Here is a 19,812-nt window from a genome sequence, read left to right as displayed (position 1 = left end):
CCAAAAGACATTGATGCTACCTCCAGGTTTCAGTGGAACCTCTCCCCTCTATTCCTGCATGTTTCTGCCAATTACATCCAGATGAATCCCTTTTTGTCCTGGAATAGATGAGCAGTCACACAGATGATTTCCCTTTGATTGAACATAGCACTCGGTAGGGAACAATTCAATGGTGTGACGCTCTTTTTCAGGAATGCAGAGCTACATTTCACCTCTGTTTCCCATTTTTGGGACTGAAGAGACTCCAACATGTGATCAATAAGCACCTTGGTGGCACAGATGAGCTGAAGCCTGAAGAGCTCCAGGTGGACATTTGCAGACACCTTGTGAGTGAGCTGTTGAACCGTATGAGATTATTGACTGGAGTGGCTTGTAGTGGTGTAGAGGGGGGACGTTTGATGGATAATGTAAATAACTGTAAGGGTGGGATATATGAGGGAGAGTGATGGGAAATGTAAATCTGCCCCAGATTCCCATTTTTCCCACTTCTACCCAGCCACCTGTTCTTTCCCTTATTTACCTGTGGTTCATAAAAGCATGTGCTGGCAGTCAAAGGGCACTTCTAGCCAGAGAGAGCTCATGTGTCCCTGATTTCCTCTAGGCCAAAGAGAATGCAGAGCTGCTGGAGAACTTGTACAGCACCACCATCACATACTTCAGTAACAGCTGGGAAGAGATCCGGGCAGTTGCCGCCAACTTAGCTGGTGAGAGATGATGCCCAGTGTCCCTTTTGATATTCCCATTGAGGGAGTCAGAAAAAATTCCCACTGTGCAGCACTGAGCTGCCATTAATCTCTCTGTGCCTCAGCTTCCCAGCCATAGATGGAGATGTTAATGTCCCTACCTCTCCAGGATGGTGGTCGGAGGAATTCATTAGTTGCTATAAAGGGCTTCGGGATTGTTGCAGGGGAAGCACGGTGCAGTCATTTCGCAGCAGTGGCTGGGACACTGTCACGTAGGGCATGGTGACACTTTGAGCTGGGGGTATAATTTCCAGCTTGATGAGACACACCCGCACTAGCCCTGTGTGCTAAAAATAGAGAGTAGCTGCGATGGCAGGAGCAGCAGGAGGTTTAACCACCCCAAGTATGATCCCATCCAACCCCCAAAGTCCATTCTCACAGTGTCTGCTCCTCCCACTGCTTGTGCTGCCTTAGCTACATTCTAATGCCAGCACTGTCGGAGCTAGTGTGGGCCCGTCCCATTGAACTGGGAGTGATACCCCTAGCTCAAAGTGCAGACCTACCCAGTGCTGTTCAGTGCTCCTCACTGTGACTTCATCACTGGGAGGCAAGCAGCCCACCTCCCCATAGCGCCTGCTGTTTCACCTTCCTGGCCACAGCAACTTGTCAAGGAAGCATTAGGGTCCTCCTCTTTGACCCAGTGCCCTCTTCTCCCTAGCACACCCATGTGAGACAGGCAGGCATTGTGGCTCACCTATCAGTCACCTTGTGAGATCCCTGCTTAGAACTCACTTATTCCTGGCCTCAGTCCTTTGCTCAGACCACTAGACCAAGACACTATCTTAGTATGTCTCCAATAACTGACTGCAGTGGCAAGAGGAGCACAGACTGTTTCAAGCAAATGGGTTTTATGTAAACATTCTTTTTAAAAAATGTCTCTCTCATTCTCTTCAGTGTGGACTCTAAACTGCTCTAGCATCCTCTTGCCCACAGCTCACCCTTAGGCCCACAGTAGGAGACCCCAAAGACCTGTCTAGGGGCTGCTAATATCACTTTGCACTCAACAAGGGAAGGTAGTGGTGTTGTTGTTGTTTATTTGACATTGTGTATTTAGGCATCATCCTGGAACAAACAGACACTCAGCGCATGAAATGGCTGGACCTGAAACATCTGCTGATGTGTAAGTGATAAATACAGCTGAAGTCCTGCTCATTAGTGAGTTGTTAAAGGAATTTAGCTGACAAGCAGCAGTAACCGATACCACTGGTGCAAAGTGCATCAGCCACACATCAAAGGACAAATTCACTCTTGCCCCGTAGAAAGTCAACCTTAATTTCCCCTGAAGGAGGAAGCTGCAGAAGGTGTGATATGAGTCAGTGCATCTCCTGGTTGTCCTGGCAATGCCCCCTCCCCAGCCAGTGCTATCCACACTTTGGGCTTTATTGGCTCTCTGTGGACTCCCCAAGTGAGAAGTAGCCACTTTCTGCTACCCCAAATTTCCCACCAGCAATTTTCCTTCCAGTAGGTGCCTCTATCATGTGCAAACCAGCTTGGACCTGGCCTGTGTTAAATTCCAGGTTTAGTTGAGCTTAGGCAGTGGCTCCTGAATAGAGCTGGAAAATAACTGAAAAGTGGAAGCTATTGAAACAATGGACCTTCTTCCATTTGCAGCAGAGTGGATGACTTTCTGGTAGAGTCAGGGTCTCCCCACAGTTGGGAGCATGGAAGGGACCCAATGGGGGACCCTAAAGCTTTGTTTGTATTGGAGAGCTGCTGTAGTGTGGTATTCAGAAGTAATAAGTCTCGAGCTAGTTCAGGCACAGGTGACTATATGAAAAGTGCGGCCTATTCATCTCTCATGTATTTTCCACCCCAATAGAAGGACTGAGCCCAATTTCACATTTTTCCATGGGATCATTCTGCTCAGGTACTTCAAGGTTCTGTGATCACGCTTAGCTGTGATTTGACAGTCTGTTCACTAACGTGATGCCCTCTGTAATTTCAGCTCTCCAGGTCCTAGAGAAAGACCCAAGTCCCACTGTCCAGCTGGTGGCAACTGAAATCCTAAGTGACATCTATTCTGGTGGAGTGCTTGAGGAATGAAGCAGAACGAAGACAAACAGAACAAGGCGCTCCAGTGGTATAAGGGCCCTACCATCAATCAAATGTTAACCCCACCCCTTGACCCCGGCAGCAAGATGTGTCATGTGACCCCTCTAAGAACTCCTCCCACTTTTCTCTACCAATCAGGATGGGTTTCGCCCCAATAGGAATGCCCCGAGAGAAGACTTGACCAATCAGGGGGAGTTCCGGGGCAGGTGACCTGTCTTTTGTGTGACCCCTCTAAGAACTCCTCCTGCCACCATCTACCGATCAGGGTGGGTTTCAGCCACTGGGGATCACTCCAAGAGGAGATTTGACCAACTGGGGGGAATTCTGGGGTGGGGTGACCCATCCGGAAGTGCTTCATGTGACCGTTCTAGGAACTCTTCTCACCACCCTTTACCAATTGCGATGGGTTTCAGCTGCACAGGACTGCCCCAAGAGGAGAGTTGACCAAAACAGAGTAGGTTCTCGGAAGGGGTGAACCTCCCAGAAGAGGGTCGTGTGACCCCTCTAAGAACTCCTTCCAATGCCCTCTGCCAGTCAGAGTGCAGCACATCACCTCATAAGTCCCAGCGCTGGGCAGAGGAGGCCATCTCTTACCAAGAAGATGTGTTTTATGAATTGTGGAAAGTCTGAGAGGAGACATGGACTCCTTTACCACCCCCCGGAGAACTTCAGACTTTGTTTTAGCCCCGAGGACCTTTGGGCTTGTATGGCTAAAGCGCTATAGCAGTTACAGTTCTGAGGAGGGCCCTTTGACTCGACCATTAATAGATACCTCGGGACCCAACCCCAAACCCTTGTGAAGAACCCCGATGAGTGTGATGACCCCCCCCCAAAGTTGGAAGATGATCATGGCTTGGGGGAGTCACTGGTGGACAAGGTGAACGGGAAAGACGTTGCTCAGGTAAATGAATGATTAAGAAGCGATGGTCAATCATGGGGGTATAATGGGGTTAGGAATCAACTTGGTATTTCATAAATCTAAGAACAAGCAGGGGGTTGCTTACACTGTTTTTTGTCTGAAAATCTCTCAACAGCTTGACGATGCCTTTCAAGAGGCCTTTGAGAACTTACACATCGGTAGCCCTGTCGTGCATCAGCTGTTTTTGCTCCTGTCTGAGATGCAGCTCTCAAGAGGAAAATCCAGAAAAGAACAAAATAGAAGAATGAACCAGCTCAGAGTCCTTCGTTTTAGGGGTCATGGCGTCCATTTTTACAGGTGGCTGTCGAAGGTTGTGTTAAACCAGGCAATTAATTAAACTTATTTAAATGTGTCCCTATGACTGTATCCCCCTCCATATTTGTGTTAGTAAAAGACGGTACCAAGAACAGTCCTGTCTCCACAGACAGCTCTGTTAATGAAAATATATTACATCCCCAGGGAAGTTGGGAGCTTTGGTGGGGGAATCCTCTTTTTCGAGTGGCCAAAAAGCATAATAAAACTTGAAATAGAAGACAGGTAACAGCTTGGCTTTCAGATCGGATGCTTTCACTTTACACAAACTGGTTCAAATACGTTTTAAAAGAAACAGGAGCCTTTGAAAAAGGTTATGAACAGACGTTTACTGATGAGCTATTTATAGTGGATGAAGCCTTAACCAGGAGCCAGAGACCTGTATACTGATTAAAAGATTACGAGGGTGAGACAGTTACTGGATCTTTTTACCCTGAAGAATTACAAAAAGTAAACCGCAAACAAGACAGGATTTACAGGATTGAAAAAGTTCTAGCGGATAAAGGAAAAGGGAGAAAAAAGCAGCTACTGGTGAAATGGTTCGGGGGAGCGATAAGTTTAACAGCTGGGTGGAAGCTTCTCAACTCTGACATTTAGGGAGCGCTGCCGCATCAAAGCGCCTGCCGCAGCGCTTGAGCGCGCGCCAGCCAAAAGCCGCCCAGTCCGCTAAAGCTCCCCTCCCAGCGCCCAGCAGCTCTGTCCTCCCCCCCTGGGGGGAACGACAGCGCTGGCGCCCGCGCGCCAGCGGGCAGGGGCTACTACTACACTGGCGCTTAAGGCTGGGCATTGCAGCGCTGCAGAGGGTGTGTTTTCACACCCTGCTGCAGCGCTGCAAATTTGCAAGTGTAACCAAGCCCTTAGACATGAACAAAACAAACAAACAAACAAAAAGATTGCTCCTGCAAAGACAGAGAGAGAGAAAAATGAGCGACAGCAGGTTTTACATTACTTTGCCCAGCAATGCCAGCTCTGCAGTTTTTCCTCAGAACACCAGCTTGAACTTTACAATACTGCTAATTAAGCCCTAGGATCTCCGGAGTGCCTGGGAGGTAGGTTTGTGGAAATACAATACCCGCACAGCCAGAACACTATCAAAGAAGACACCCCTTTTGAAATCACCTTTGGAGATATGGCATGGAGTTTTATCCTACGACAAGGTTATTACTCGTCCATACCCGAATTATTGGATCATATGAACAGTACTGTGGCTCGTCATCCCACACCGCCTGAGGTGGTCATGAACTACGACCCTAGGGGTAGAAAAGTTAGTCTTAAATCCGCCGATTTTACTTGTATGATTTCTATCAGTGGGGAGCTAGCTAACATTCTAGGTTTGGGCCTGAAGCACAGCATCCAAAAATTCCCCTTCTCAGCAGACATCACAGGGCTTTTAATTTCTTGTGTCTGTTCACAGATATTGTAGAACACGAATTTGTGGGGGACTTTTCTGTTCCCTGTTACGCTGTGTCCCTGTCCAAGGAAGGAACAACAAGTTTGTCACCATCACCTACGATAAACCTCATTACGCTCCTGTCAGAAAACACCACATCGATACCATTACCATTGAAATAAAGACAGATCAGAACAGACACGCCTTATTTTATGCTGGCGAGGTGATCATCAAGGTGCACCTGTTTCCCTGGAAAGAGCGAGGTTTCTAAAAAGCAAAACATTATGGTGATCCTAAAAAACTACAGCGACCCCACCATCTACAGGAACTATTACAAAGCCCAAGTGGGATATGCCCTTCCTGGATGTACGGGGCTGGCGTGGGTGGAATATTCCGTAACCAAGCCTCTGCAACCAGACTTCGAGGCAGAACACTGCGTGAGAGAATACATGAATCTGGTACAGACAGCTGGTAAACACGTGAAAGATCGTTCTCTGTTAATCAACCGTGAGGAGTTTGCATGGGGTTACACCTTGTTTGCCTTTGAACTGTCTCCCGACCAGGAATGCGCCAATCACTGTTCCCTGTTTAAAACCGGGAACCTGAGAGCAGAAATACATTTTGGGACGGCTCTAACCGTCACCATCAATATGATCGTATGGGGTTTTGACAACGCCATAGAGATAAATCAGAGGAGAAATGTTCTGCTTGACTATATGTGATCATGGACACTGTGCAGCTTTCACGTTTCTCATCAACGACCCTTACACAAAAAAAGAATTCCTTATGATTGGCTCCCTGGCAGCAAGCTATCTCAGAGACCCTTAGGTTTGGTGGTCAATATGCATCCACATAACCAACCTGGTGAACACTGGCTCACCTTGTATCTGGCGAAGTGTAACCATGGAGAATTTTTTGACTCATACAGGCACCCCCCCCCCGAATAGCGTGTTGTTTCCTAAAAGCATTATGAAATTTTTAAACAAAATGCTACACACAATGTGTTCCACAATAGACAATTACAAGACCCCCAGTCTGTCGCCTGCAGCTATCACTGCGTGTTTTTCTTACATCATCGTAGCAAGGGTTTAATCTTTTGACTTAGTGCAAAACGACCGGATGGTGATGAATTTTGTAAAAACTAAATTTAAATTTTTGGGCATATCTAGGCTTGCTTAAAACATGTTTCAACAAGCCCAGACATGTGTATCTTGCAATGATTTTTATAGCCATGTTATCCAATACTCTCAGTCATAACAGACAATGTTCGTTTGGCATTCTCCAACACATTTTTTATAAAGTAACTTTTCCCACAGTTGCTAGGCCCCGCAAGAATTGCAGAAAAGGGGTGTTTCCACCTCGGATCCATTTTTAAAGCCATAGGGCAGGGTTTTAAACCCTTCTCCTAGGACCTTCTTGGTGGAAATGACTTCTCTTAAGGGTTTTTGTCTTTATTTGCCACTGATTCTTGTTCCTTATGATAGAGGGCTGCTGCACCTCTATCTTTTTGGACGTGTTTTCTCACAGTCCCGTGCAATAGTCCAGAACTAGATCTTTCAAACTGTCCAAGTTGATCTTTTCACAATTTGCTACGTTCAGGGTAATACCTTTGACTTTCACGCAGGCCTTTCTTTCCGGCAGCCTATACCCGTATGTATTCGTGCCTGCCAACACAAACTCGGTGATGTGTTGATCTGGCGGGATCTTGCCTAAATAATCCCGCAGAGGAGGATTCCAGTCACCCTCCCTTTTCACAAATTTCACCAAGTCAGTGTCATGGTACAGGCACCGCTCTTGCAACCTGTCTAGCAGGTTGTTTAGTTCTATGTGGGCATAAGTAGTGGTGAAACAGGCTATGAAAACACTGGTATTTCCAGAGAAAGAGTACTGGTCTTTTGGGTCTTTCCAAGACACTCATGCTGTTTCACCGTCGATAATCTTGCAGGATGAAACCGTATAGTTGGGGGAAAACAGGTACTGAAAGAGTTTGTCAGGGTCTGTCACACTGCTGGTATTGGGTAGGTTTGTGGAGCAGATGCTGCTATTATTATTATTATTATTATTATTATAAATCACATGAAACTGTCTTGTAAACTTAAAAATAAAATATTCATTAGGGTATTTTTCTACTTAAAAAGTCATAGCTTTAAAACAAAATAATCCACTTCAGGCTGTATAACAAACAGGAGTTTTGAGTTTGTTTCTACCATTTTAAAACAACAAACAACAAACCCACAAACTTTTTTAAATACACCTCATTTTGCAAAATAAAAACCAAACTGCTTTTAAAATCAACTTTTAAAATCCAGTTTAAAACACATTTTGCACACTAAAAAATGTCTTTTAAACTGTTAGTTTAAACTGTTAGTTTGAAACACACCATTACCATCAGTTTGCAGCCATATAGTTAAAAAAAATAATCCCACCTATGTTTTACAGAGAGAGAGTTTAAAATACAGTTTGCAACAAAATAGTTTTCAATAAACCCACACACATTTAAAAGCCAATTGCAGAAAGTTACCTTCTACTACAGGATAAAGTGTTGCAGGCACATGCTTGTTCTGTCCCCCTCAATGTGTGTTTGGGCCTTTGGATTAAAGAACAAGCAAAAACTGTTAGTTAGTATTAGCCCCAAATCCCTATACAACCTGTGTAGTTCCTGAAGTTATTAAGCAAAACTACAGTTAAAATGTTTTTTACCTTGGCCTGGTGATGAAATGCAATTTAAAGTTACTAGTTCCATGCTAAACAGATCACACTGCAATAAACATAGGCACCATTTGTCATAAACAGTTAGTTAAGGGTTAAGGTTTTGTTTTCGACCTGTAAAGGGTTAACAAGCAGTACCTGTGGACACCTGACCAGAGGACCAATCAGGGACAAGATACTTTCAAATCCCTGTGGAGGGAAGTTTTTTTTTCCTGTTCTTTGTTTTTTTGGAGAGTCTCTCTTGGGAGTTGAGGGAGTCCAGACATCTTAATCAAGTCCTCCCAGGTTTCTGCAATAAATTCTTCTATTCAAGCTAGTGAGTATTAGCAAGGAACTAGTATTCTTATACTTTTATTTCTGTATTTGCAATTCTGTGTTTTGCTATAGAATTTCTTTAATTCTGTACTGTTATTGCTTTTGCTGAGAAAGAAAGGAGGGGGAATTCTCTCCAGAGATTGATAAGTTTAGACCCTGTGTATTGTTCCATCTTGGTTACAGAGACAGTTACTTTCTTTTTAGTCTTTAATAAATTCTTTTCTTTGGACTTGGTTAATTCCTTCTCTTGTGGAGATTCAAGGGAAGGGGAGGGGGGGAAGAGTGAGTTCCTCCTGAGGTTGATTCACAGAATTGAATCGGTGTGAATCTCTCCAGAGTGGCTAAGAGAGAGGGAGGGGGGAAGTGGGCTGCTTCCCTGTGTGTAGAGATTCAGGGAGATTGAATCTGTGTTCCCCAGGGGAAGTTTGGGGAAGGACTGTGTCCCAATACACGTACCTTATTGGGTGGTGGCAGCTTTTACCAGATCTAAACTAGGATTTTAGTTTAGGAAAGTCCATGCAGGTCCCCATATTGGAACCCAACAGCTCCAAGTGGGGGTGAGACCTATGACACCATTATTTACTAAGACAGCATGGCCAATGAGTGATATTATATAATATATATTTTCAGAGTTTAAAACAGGGAGCATACCTCCTCTTGCAGCCTAGCAGCCATTCAAGAGTTTCTGTTGAAAAAAAGTCTCCAAAATACTTGAGGTTTTCATACCATCCTAACCCTTTGTTTCAAAAGGACTTCAAAATAGTAGCTAGCAGGTTGATTTGATCGTTACAGCTCTGAAATACTAGAGACTTACGGACTTTAGGCCCCTTCCTAACATTCCCTTTTGTGAGCTGGGGTGGGGGAATTAAGCTGGCTGCACAACTGAGCTGCTTTTTGGCTCCATTTTTTATTTTAGTTAAAATCCATTTTTCTGTAGGGCCTTCTTACAGTATTAAACAGTAGATCCCCAATCCTTAATGTAACTGTCCCATTCCCAAGTGGGGACTTTTGGCAGATATCAATACATCTCTTTGGGGCTTGTTTTTTTAAACATGTTTCTTTCATGCATAAAGTTTGGGGTGGGGGTTGAAATAAAATGGTTGTATCACAGCCATAATAAGCCCCCCAGAGCTTTTAAATGTTTGTTTGTCTTTAGAGCAAATGCTTGTTCTAAAGCATGGTGCAGGTTTGTGTGACCCCTTGAAACATTTCAGTTTTGGATTAGACCCTTGTGGGGCGGCGGGGTTGTTTGTTTGTTGTAAATATATTAATGTAAACTTTTAATGGCTTTGAATTGCTAGAAAGAGTGACCCATAGCATTCAAACAACTCCCGGGTCATATTTAAATTGTCCAATAGAGTTCTGCCAACTCCTGGATCCTTTATACTGTCCAATAGCACTCTATCAACTCCAGGGGTTATAATTAAACTGTCCAATAGCATCTGTGAATTCCTGAGGTTTTATTTCATTTCATATTAATCAGAACTCACCCACCCACTTCCCTTACTGTCGGTGCACACCAATCAAATTTATCCCTATGGCAACAAGGATAAGTAATCACAGTTACCTTCACTATTCAGTGGGGGTGTGGTTAAAACCATTCAGTTCAACAGGATGAGTCAATTCTATTGTACTCAAACACATGTCTGAACCATCTCTGCTTGTTTTACTGTTGTAAGCAGAGTCAGGATGAGATCTACCCTGACATTTAGTGGTGAGTTGTGCAAAAGAACATCGGGGTTGATCTCGTTTGCACAGGCACACCCACCCCGCCTAGCATGAGCCCACAGTAGCCCAAATGGTCACTTTGGCTGCTGTGAGATCCCCAGTTTCACTGTTATTGAGGCAGGAAGAATAAAGTGTTGTTATCCTGATTATGTGAATCAAGGACAGTGGAACTGTACTTGGCCTTTTATGACGGAGGGACTCGCCATCAACTAAGTAGCACTCGCTAGGCAAGGGACATGGGTTCCAAAACTCAGCAAATTGAGAGAGGCTGGGGACAGGTATTTGTACCTGGTGGGCCCTAGACACTAATTCTAGCTCTTCTTCCTGTCTCCACTGTGAAATGTTAGTGCTAATTTTGATTCCATGAAGTCTGATTACAGCCTGCAAAGCTGAATTCACTTTGGGCTAATGGTGAACCAGCACTGAGTCCTCCCTACTAAACACAGTAAGTGGTGATTTTAGCTTGTAGTAGGGGAGCCTCAGTGCCCCATTGGCTGAGGGCTTGAGCCAGTTTTGCATTGTGTTATTGGAATGGAGTTCCTAGCAAGTGAACGCAGCTCTTGTTGCTGCCAACTCTGATGGCAGAATGGTTACACTGTAAACACATTTTTAGGATTTTTCTCCTCCCACAAGATACATTTCAGCTTTTTCCTGTAAATGGGTCTTTTTTACACAAAAACACAAAAGTTAGATTCTCACAAACCATTTTTTTTAATTTAAAAGACATACAGCTTCTTGAAAACAAACCAAGAGGCTCCATTAAAACTTTTAGCTCACTTAAGGGCCAGAGACCTTCTAACAGAAATGCATATAGTCACAAAGCCCTTTTCAATAGATGTTTTTAATTTACATATTTATATGTACAAATTTACATATAAAGTTAAAGTCCAAATCACACACTCATGGTGCCATTGGGCTGGGGCATCTATGACATAGCCCTCACAATCATCAAAAAGCTTTTCCCTAAGGCCTGGTCTACACTAGGGGGTTAGGGGTTGAACTAAGGTACACAACTATTCACGTAGCTGAAGTCGAACTACCTTAGTTTGAACTACTTACCCGTCCTGACGGCGCGGGATCAAAGTCCGCTGCTCTGTCGACTCCGCCACCGCCGCTCACGGTGGTGGAGTTCCGGAGTCGACGGGAGCGTTGCTGAGTTCGATATATCGCATCTAGATGAGACGCGATATATCGAACTCCGAGAAGTCGATTGCTACCGCCAACCGCGGGTAGTATGGACGTACCCTAAGACAGTTATTAAGAACAGCATAAATAGCAATGCATACAATAGTCCACATAAATTTTTACGCTCACAATGTGGCACTGGCTCAGCAAGTTCCATGCCAAACCTTCTCCTAAACTCCTTATAACCTTCATCCTTGAAGTCCTTTTCAACAATTTTTAGCGGTGTTCAGCAAAAATAAGGCAGGCCCGGTTCATCTTTGCTGCTTGATGCAACGTTGTCCAGGGCCTCCAGGGCCTCTACAAAGACATCATCGAGCTGTCTCAGACAAGAAACAAGTGTAAGTTCTCACTGCTTATTTTTTAGATTTACACAACCCCAGGTTCCTAACCTCATTACACCTCATCATCAACTGTCACTTCTTAATCATTCATTTACCTGAGCGACGTCTTTTCCGTTCAGCTTGTCCGCCGGTAACTCCCCCAAGCAATGATCGTCTTCCTCCTCCAGGGTGGTGGACAACGAGAGGCCACCATGCTCATTGGTGTGTCTCATGAATGGTTGGGCTTGGGTTCAGGTTCTGGCGTATCCATCAATGGCTGGGCCAAAGGAATCCCCTCGGCTGTTCCCCCAGCCTCTTCAGAACTGTTGCTGCTGTAGCACTTTCTCCACACAAGTCCAAAGGTCCGCAGGGCTAAAACAAAGTCTGAAGTTCTCAGCGGGGTGGTAAAGGAGTCCACGTTTCCTCTCAGCCTTTCCACAATTTCTGAAACATGTCTTCTTGGTAAGAGATTGCCTCCTCTGTCCAGCTTTGGGACTTATGGGGTGATGGTGCTGCACTCTGATTAGCAGAGGGCATTGGGAGGAGTTCTTAGAGGGGTCACACAACCCTCTTCTGGGTGGTCACCCCATCCCAGAACCTGCTCTGTTTTGGTCAAATCTCCTTTCGGGGCAGTCCTCTGCAGCCGAAACCCATCGCGACTGGTAGAGGGTGGTGGGAGGAGTTCCTAGAGGGGTCACACGAACCACTTCTGGATGGTCACCCAGCCCCAGAATTCCCCTCAATTGGTCTAATCTCCTCTCAGGGTGGTCTCTAGTGGCTGAAGCCCCTCCCGATTGGTAGAAGGCAGTGAGAGGAGTTCTTAGAGGGGTCACACAAACCCCGTACAAACCACTGGCTGGTTAAATATTCTCTCAGGGCGTTCCTATCGGGGCAAAACCTATCCTGATTGGTATAGTGGAAGGAGTTCTTAGAGGGGTCACATGACACACCTTGCTTCCGGTCATGTGTCTGCCTTGCCCCCAGAAGTAATACCCCCATGGGGTGGGGCTTGATGACCCGTGGGCAGGGCTTATTGGGTCAAGGGATGGGGTTAAGTTTTGATTGACAGTAGGGCCCTTAAACTCCTCGCTCCTGCTACCCAAAATTGGAACACGACAGAGGCAACTATACTACTGGGCAGTATTCGCCGTTGTCCTACTGCTCAGATGCTGTAAGTGAGAGAAGGATCAGGCCCTGTAAAGTAGCCTGGGTTGATTTTTATTACTCAAGCGTTTTTATTACACATCAGGACATCTAGTCATTCTGATGGACATGCAGCCTCTGGACAAGCTCGGTGAGAAGCATGTACATTATACTGCTTGCTCAGGGGTCATTACTATAGTAACAGCCAAGTACTGGCCCAGATCCACAAATACAGCTGAGCTCTAGGCTCTGGGTTGTTCTAAATTATGCTGTCTTGTAACAGCCATTGCTGCACTGGAGATAGCTGTAGCACAACACACACGGTGTGTGCCAGCTTCTGTTCCCAGCTCACCCCCCATATACTTGGGTGGGAAGCTAGAGTTGGTGACATACAGCCAGCTACACTGACTGTACACTCTATATGCTGGTTCTCTGGGTGTTAGGGATTTGCACATGCTGGGGAATTCCTAGCTGCCTCTTAGGGCAGCTTTATGGCTACTTTGCCCTGCTCCACTGCAACATAGGGCAGCAAAAGGGTGACTTTACAACTAATCCCACCCCTATTGATGCACCTACCCATGGTTGTTAGGAGTCTGAGTTCAGGTATCCGGGTTTGGAAAACCCACTCACCTGGCATAAAGTTGTCTGATGGCAACAAAAGGCCAAATATGCCTTTAAACATCAGTCCCCTTGTTTTTCAAATATCTATTTGAAACACCATAAAGCTGATAGAGATTTAAGTGCCCTAATCAGCACCTCTGCAGGTGGCTATAATGAGTATTTAGGCTTCTACCTGCAGATTTTAGTGCTTAACTTTAGTCACCCAAGGCCTTTGTATTTGTCTTGCCCAAGCCTATGAGTTGCCGAGTGTTCTCAAACTCCCACTGATGTTATTGGGAGATAAGGATGCTCTGCCCTTCAGAGAAGGGACTCAGCAGATATAACTCATCCTCCAAAGTTAGCTACTATGATCCTTCACCTCCTATCAAAAGGTCACTCAATGGTCAGGTTTCTAGTCTCCATCACCACCTCATTCTCCAGTTTACTGTCCCCTTGGGTGCAGGGCTTGTGAGGATTCACCAGGCAGCAGTTTGCAGAGGAGGGCGAAAGGCAGAGGGAGTCTGGGGTGTTATTGCTTATAGTTCTCAATGGGGAGACAATGTTCCTGTAACAGTTGAATATTGGAAGGAAACCAATAGAGACCCCTGTTGAATTGACACTTCTGCTAATTCAAAAGTGACTCTATTAAGTAATATGGGTTCCCCTAATCTTGTAGTGTTTCCTGTTTTGGTGATTGTTTTCTACCGTGATCCAGCAGCTTATTCCCAGTCCATGTTCTCGTATTGTTATTCCCTAGTATTCTGCACTCTGTTTATGTGTATTAAGGCACTGACAAATACTGATGACTCTTCACATTTCTTTTTCAGGTGCTGGCCATGTATCTCACAAACAAGGTCGTCTGTAGATAACCCAGCTGCAGATTTTGTATATACTGTGTACATATTTCCTACTAAACTGTTTGAAGTATCTGTTTCAATTGCTCAGAGGCCTGATTTTGTCTTTCAGAGAACTTGGGGCTTCCTCAATGTCCACTGTAACCACGATGCGGGGGCTTCCTCCCTTACCCTTTCTCCATGGAGCTGGACGAAGACCTCAGCTCAGCACCTCTCTAGGGTCTCTTACCACTCTTCCGCAGTCCCCACAAAGCTAGATCTAATCCCTGTAGTTAGTGACCTGGGGTCTGGTTCTTAATCATATTCTCATCTTTGTTTTTCTGGGCATTCAGTGTTGCTGATGAATTCTGGGTTGTAAGTGGGATGGACTGTGTTCTGGCGAGTTATCCTCCCTCCTGTCTAGCCTGTTTCTGGGTCAGAAGGCTATCTGTGAACAGTGTCTGTTTACTTACAGCCTTAGGCTCGGTGCCTGTAATAGTGTGTGATGGAAGGCATCTCTGCTTTTCTAAGCCAAGTCCCTGTTTGTGTACTGCAAGACTTTAGCGGAGAGGAACCATTGGATTCCCTAGCTTCCCCCACTGCACTACAAGGGAACGACTGTCATTGGGTATCTCTGACAGGGTATGTCCTGCTGTGCTCACTGGTCTTGTGGTGTCTCCATATCGTGGACCAGCTCATTTTGTTAATAAATCACATTGGACTAGAGCTGGGTGAAGGCTGATGGGGCAGTTCACTGAGGGGCTCACCAGTTCAACTCCACAATTCAGAGAGGCCTAGAAATGTAGGGCTGGAAGGGTCCTAGAACTATCATCCCATCCAGCACTATACTTAGACCGTCCCTGACAGCTCTTTGTCCAATGGATTCTTTAAAGCCTCCAAGGATGAGATTCCTCAACCTCCCTTTGAAGCCTATTCCAGAACTTAACTATCTTTATAGTGAGAAAGTTTTTCCTAATATCTAACCTAAATCTCCCTTGCTGCAGATTAAGCTCATTCCTACTTCTCCTACGTCTGGTGCACATGGAGAACAGTGGATCGGGGTCCTCTTTATAACAGTCCTTAACATATTTGAACATGGTTTGAACATATTTGAGGGTTGGCTAAAATAAAGAGGCACCTGGAGGAGGGAAAGCAGGTTACAGGGGTATGTGTGCAGCTTTCTTGGGGTGCCCAGGCTCTGAGTCACTTTGTTACCCGTCCGGCGAGAGGAAGATATTCTCAGGGAGCTGATATCTAGTCAAGCATAACACCACCGGTCTGTTAGCCAGCCTACCAATCTCCACAGGGCTCTGCCAGCCCTTGCTCCGCCTTGCATGGTAACAGTAGTGGCACTGCAGCCCCCAAGCCCCTCTGAAAGTGTCCCCCAGTAGCATCAGGTTACTGTCACAGGACACTCACAGAAATTACCAGGGAACAGAATCTAAACAGTTTGATTGGTACAGCTCAGGATCAGATCTTTATAACCTCGCAGCACTGAGACATATGTATAGTGGAATAATCCTAAATTCATTATCAAATATTAAGATTTAAGAGGTACTGAGTCAAGATCATGGAAACAGAACTGGTTACATATAAAATGAAAATCATAACATACTTCTTAGAGTCTAAAATCAATTATTACAGCAGTTTTTCACCTAAAGCAATCTCCCAGCAGCATTAACCAACATGCTTGGGAACCAACTTTCCTGAGGAAGGAAAAGGGCTTTTTGCAGGCTGTGCCCAGAAGTGCCCATTACTGTGGGGGTAGCTCATTTATCAGGGTTACTCTTCTGGGGGAGGGGGTTCTGTAATTCTGTTAACGTGCTGTGAAAGTCTCATATTGGAGCTCTACTCCTTCCTTCTGCAAGTCCCCTCCCAAGGGAGCTCTCCTGCAGGACCTAGGTTCCCCAGGGCTGGGTTCCTCCAGCCCTAGAACTAGATGAACATGTGCACACACACACTAGCAGAGCAAGTCTGAGAGGACCAGGTCAATCAGCACTCTCCAGCTGATCCTCATGTGTTCCTGTACTGATGAGCTGGGTTAAGGAGCACTTTCAAGCTGGTACCCTTATGTGCTCCTGGTCTCAAGAGGCTGGGCTGAGCAGCACTTTCAGCTGCTCCTCCCATGTTCCCAAGCTGAACACATCCCTATCACACATTCACATTACAATTGTACTGGTAGTAACCCACTTGATGAGCAAACCCCACAGTATTTTGGGGCACTACAGGGATCTTTAGCTTAGGTACAAGAAGCGTTGCTGCAGAGTAAATGGGGGAAGCTAAAACACAAAAGAGTAAAATTCAGAGAGAGAGAGAGAGAAGCAACCAGCTGAGTTTGGGTCAGAACCCTTACTTGGGCATAGGTAGGGGGGTTTGTAGAGAAAATACAATGGTTCAAGGAAGAACATTAGATTTGTTTATGGGTAAACTGATGGCTCAAGGGTTTTCTTCTTTGCCTTTGTTCCTGTCTTTCCTGGACAGCACATACCCTTCAATCCCTGGACTCCAGCCATGCCTATTCCACCAGGTTTCTGTTATCCCTGCAGTGTCTGGTTTCACTTCCTGCAGCAGTATCTCTAGTTCCTCCATTTTGTTACCCAGCCTCCTTGCCTTGGTGTACAGGCATATTAATTTCTGCTGCTTGGCTTCACCCACATTCCTCGCCCAATTGGGTACAGTCATTCTGCTTCAAGCATCACCTTCCTGAATGGAGGGAGGGGAGAATCCCTCCACTCCCCAAGCCAGACATGGGCACGCTGGTGGCTGGGGCTCTGAAACAACCGGAGACACCCCAGTGGACAGACAGGCTGGGCTGGAGGGAGGTGAGGGTCTTGAGGATGAGCTCTCCCCAGCTAGGGTTGAGATCCAGAGGGACCCCATCCATGGGGGGCGGGGGGCTGGCGCAACATCCCAGACCAGTTCTCAGCTCCCTGCCCCCTCGGGCAAGACCTCTGCCTGTGCAGCCTCAGACTCTGCTCAGCCCCCCCAGATGTCCCCTCCATGTCCCCTGCAGCAGGACTCACCTTGGAACAGGGTCGTGTTCCCGTTGGAGGGGATGTAGCCAGCCCGGCACTCGCACCAGTAGCTCCCATTGGTGTTGATACACAGGATCTTGGGGCTGCAGATATCTGGGGTCTGGCGGCACTCGTCGATGTCTGGGGAGGAATAACAGGGTGGGAGGGGGTCACACACAGCAGGGCAGGGGGCTCACTGGGGGTGAATAACAATGGAGACACCCCCCACCCATTGCAGGTGGCGTGGTCTGTCGGTCAATCTGTCTGCTCCATCTAACCCCCCACTCCATTCTATTCTCCTTTCTTCCCTGCTATGTGTAGTGCCCCAATCCCTTCAGCACAACCTCTCCCTCCCCATCCCAGACTGGGGACCAAATCTTATCCAGACCAGGCCCCTGCGATCCCCTCTCTGCACCAGCCCTGAGAGAGCGGGGTTAAGGCAGGGGGCCATATGAGCCAGTTAAGCTACAAAGAGGAAGTGACCTAGGCTGCGTGCAGGGCGCTGGCTAGAAGGAAGCTCGCCTGGGAGGGGACAGGTGGGGCTTCTCTACAGCCCGAGGGCTGGGCCCAGTGGTGGGGGCCTGAGGCGAGGCGGGCTAGGAAGCCCCGAGGTGGGGCTAGGAGCCCTGGAGGAAGGGTTTCACTAGCAGGCATAGGAGAGAGGGGTCTGGCTTTGAAAGGCTCCCCCAGAATGGGGATCACAGCGTGACCTGGCTGGACGGCTGAGACACGGGGCAGCCGCGACTCCGGGCGCTGCAATGGTGGAAGAGAAGAAAGGGGGCGCTGAACTGGAGCTAGTCACCAGAAGGGGACACCATGCTCAGCGTTACAGACCCCAGCCCGATGGGTCCCTTCCCCGTTCGGGATACACCCAGCCCCTCCCCTCCCATGGAGCACTAGGAGAAGGGTGGGTGGGCTCTGCCCAGGGGAGTGCAGGGGAATTGGGTGCTGTCCCTTTAAACTAGTTTGCTCTCTGGTGGCACTCAGCGGGGGTCTATGGCAGAAGCCCTCAGACCCCCGCCATGCGGCCAGTGCACCCACCTGTACTGACCTGCGCAACGGGAGTCCCAGGACCCAGGTGACCGGTGTCCTGAGTATTAAACAGTCAAAGGTCAGATTCACAGCTACACGGAGACCCTGCTGGGCCACTCTGGCAGCGTAATGGTCTCTGACAATCCCCCATCCTGTGCAGGGGCCTCCCCAGCCAGCCTGGAGCCGGTGTAAGGGCCCTTCACCCACCCTGCCGCCAGCCTGTTGTAGGGGGTGGTTCGGGGCGTGGCCGTAGTACCCTGCGCTGGGGCTATTCTCAGCACCCTGGGGCCAATCAGAGCAGATTGGGGGCCTGGCTAGAGCTGGCTGGCTAGGCACTGGGGCTATTCTCTGCTCCCCAGGACCCAGGCGGAGGATCGGGGGCATGGCTGGGGCACACTGTGCTGTGCCTATTCTCTGCTCCCCAGAGCCCATGGGGGCAGAGCGCACTGTGCTGTGTCTATGGACCATATATGAGGCTCCTTCCCAGGCTCCGGGGGGCCCTAGCAGCCCAGATGCCGTGTGCTGGGGACAGCGAGGGCCCCACCCATCTCCCTGGTGCTTCTCTGCAAACCTAGGGGTTTATTCCCAATCCAAACACCGAGCCAGGGGAGATCCTGGCCCCCACGCGCTGGGGCAGCAATTGAGGGTCACGGCTGATCACAGCCCCGGTGAGCGGATCGGGTGCCTTTGCTGCAGCCGGCAGCAGCCTCTGGTGCAGCACCAGGCCTGGAATGAGCCCAGGGGTGTGGGGGATTGAGCAGGGAGTAGTGGCAGCAAGGGGAGAGCTCACCCTGGCAGCTGTTCTCACTCACTGAGACCTGGCTTTCCCAGTCCTGGACTCACATCCATCAATGCAGCCGCAGGAGTAATTCCCAGTCACACTGGTGCAGGTGGTTTTGGGTCTGGAGTTTACTCCACTGAGCCCCAGCCACTCGTTAATATCTGCTTTCCAGTCTTTATTCAGGCCATGTACATTGGCCCAACTGGACAGTCTCTATGCAAAAGACTAAATGGACACAAATCTGACATCAGGAATTATAACATTCAAAAACCAATAGGAGAACACTTCAATCTCCCTGGTCACTCAATAACAGCCCTAAAAATGGCAATTCTTCAACAAAAAAAAATTCAAAAACAGACTCCAACGTGAAACTGCAAAACTAGAATTAATTTGCAAACTGACACCATCAAATTAGGCCTGAATAAAGACTGGGAGTGGTTGGGCCATTACAAAACCTAATTTCCTCATACTAATTTGCCCCTACTGTTACTCACACCTTCTTGTCAACTTTTTGATATGGGCGACTCTCATTACCACTACAAAAGTGATTTTTCCTCCATTTGTATCCTATTGTTAATTTAATTGACTGGCCTCCCACTTGGTAAGGCAACTCCCATCTTTCATATGTTGTGTATTTATACCTGCTACTGTATTTTCCACTCCATGCATTTGGTGAAGTGGGTTCTAGCCCACTAAAGCTTATGCCCAAATCAATTTGTTAGTCTCTAAGCTGCCA

The 19,812-nt window shown here is 47.2% G+C and overlaps 2 long non-coding RNA genes across 2 annotated transcripts; both read left to right on the top strand.

Annotated features, from left to right (window-relative positions):
- Positions 1-3,430: 3,430 nt before the first annotated feature.
- Positions 3,431-4,066, top strand: LOC120393264. The gene is made up of 2 exons (XR_005591980.1): positions 3,431-3,696; positions 3,830-4,066. It is a non-coding gene; the product is annotated as an uncharacterized LOC120393264 (long non-coding RNA).
- Positions 4,067-12,735: 8,669 nt separating this feature from the next.
- Positions 12,736-14,353, top strand: LOC120393268. The gene is made up of 2 exons (XR_005591986.1): positions 12,736-12,844; positions 14,244-14,353. It is a non-coding gene; the product is annotated as an uncharacterized LOC120393268 (long non-coding RNA).
- The last annotated feature ends 5,459 nt before the right edge of the window (positions 14,354-19,812 follow it).

The sequence above is a fragment of the Mauremys reevesii genome, unplaced genomic scaffold (assembly GCF_016161935.1).
Source record: "Mauremys reevesii isolate NIE-2019 unplaced genomic scaffold, ASM1616193v1 Contig172, whole genome shotgun sequence".
NCBI lineage: Eukaryota > Metazoa > Chordata > Testudines > Geoemydidae > Mauremys > Mauremys reevesii.
Note: the sequence above shows the minus strand (reverse complement) of the source record. Positions and strands in the feature narration are given on the sequence as shown.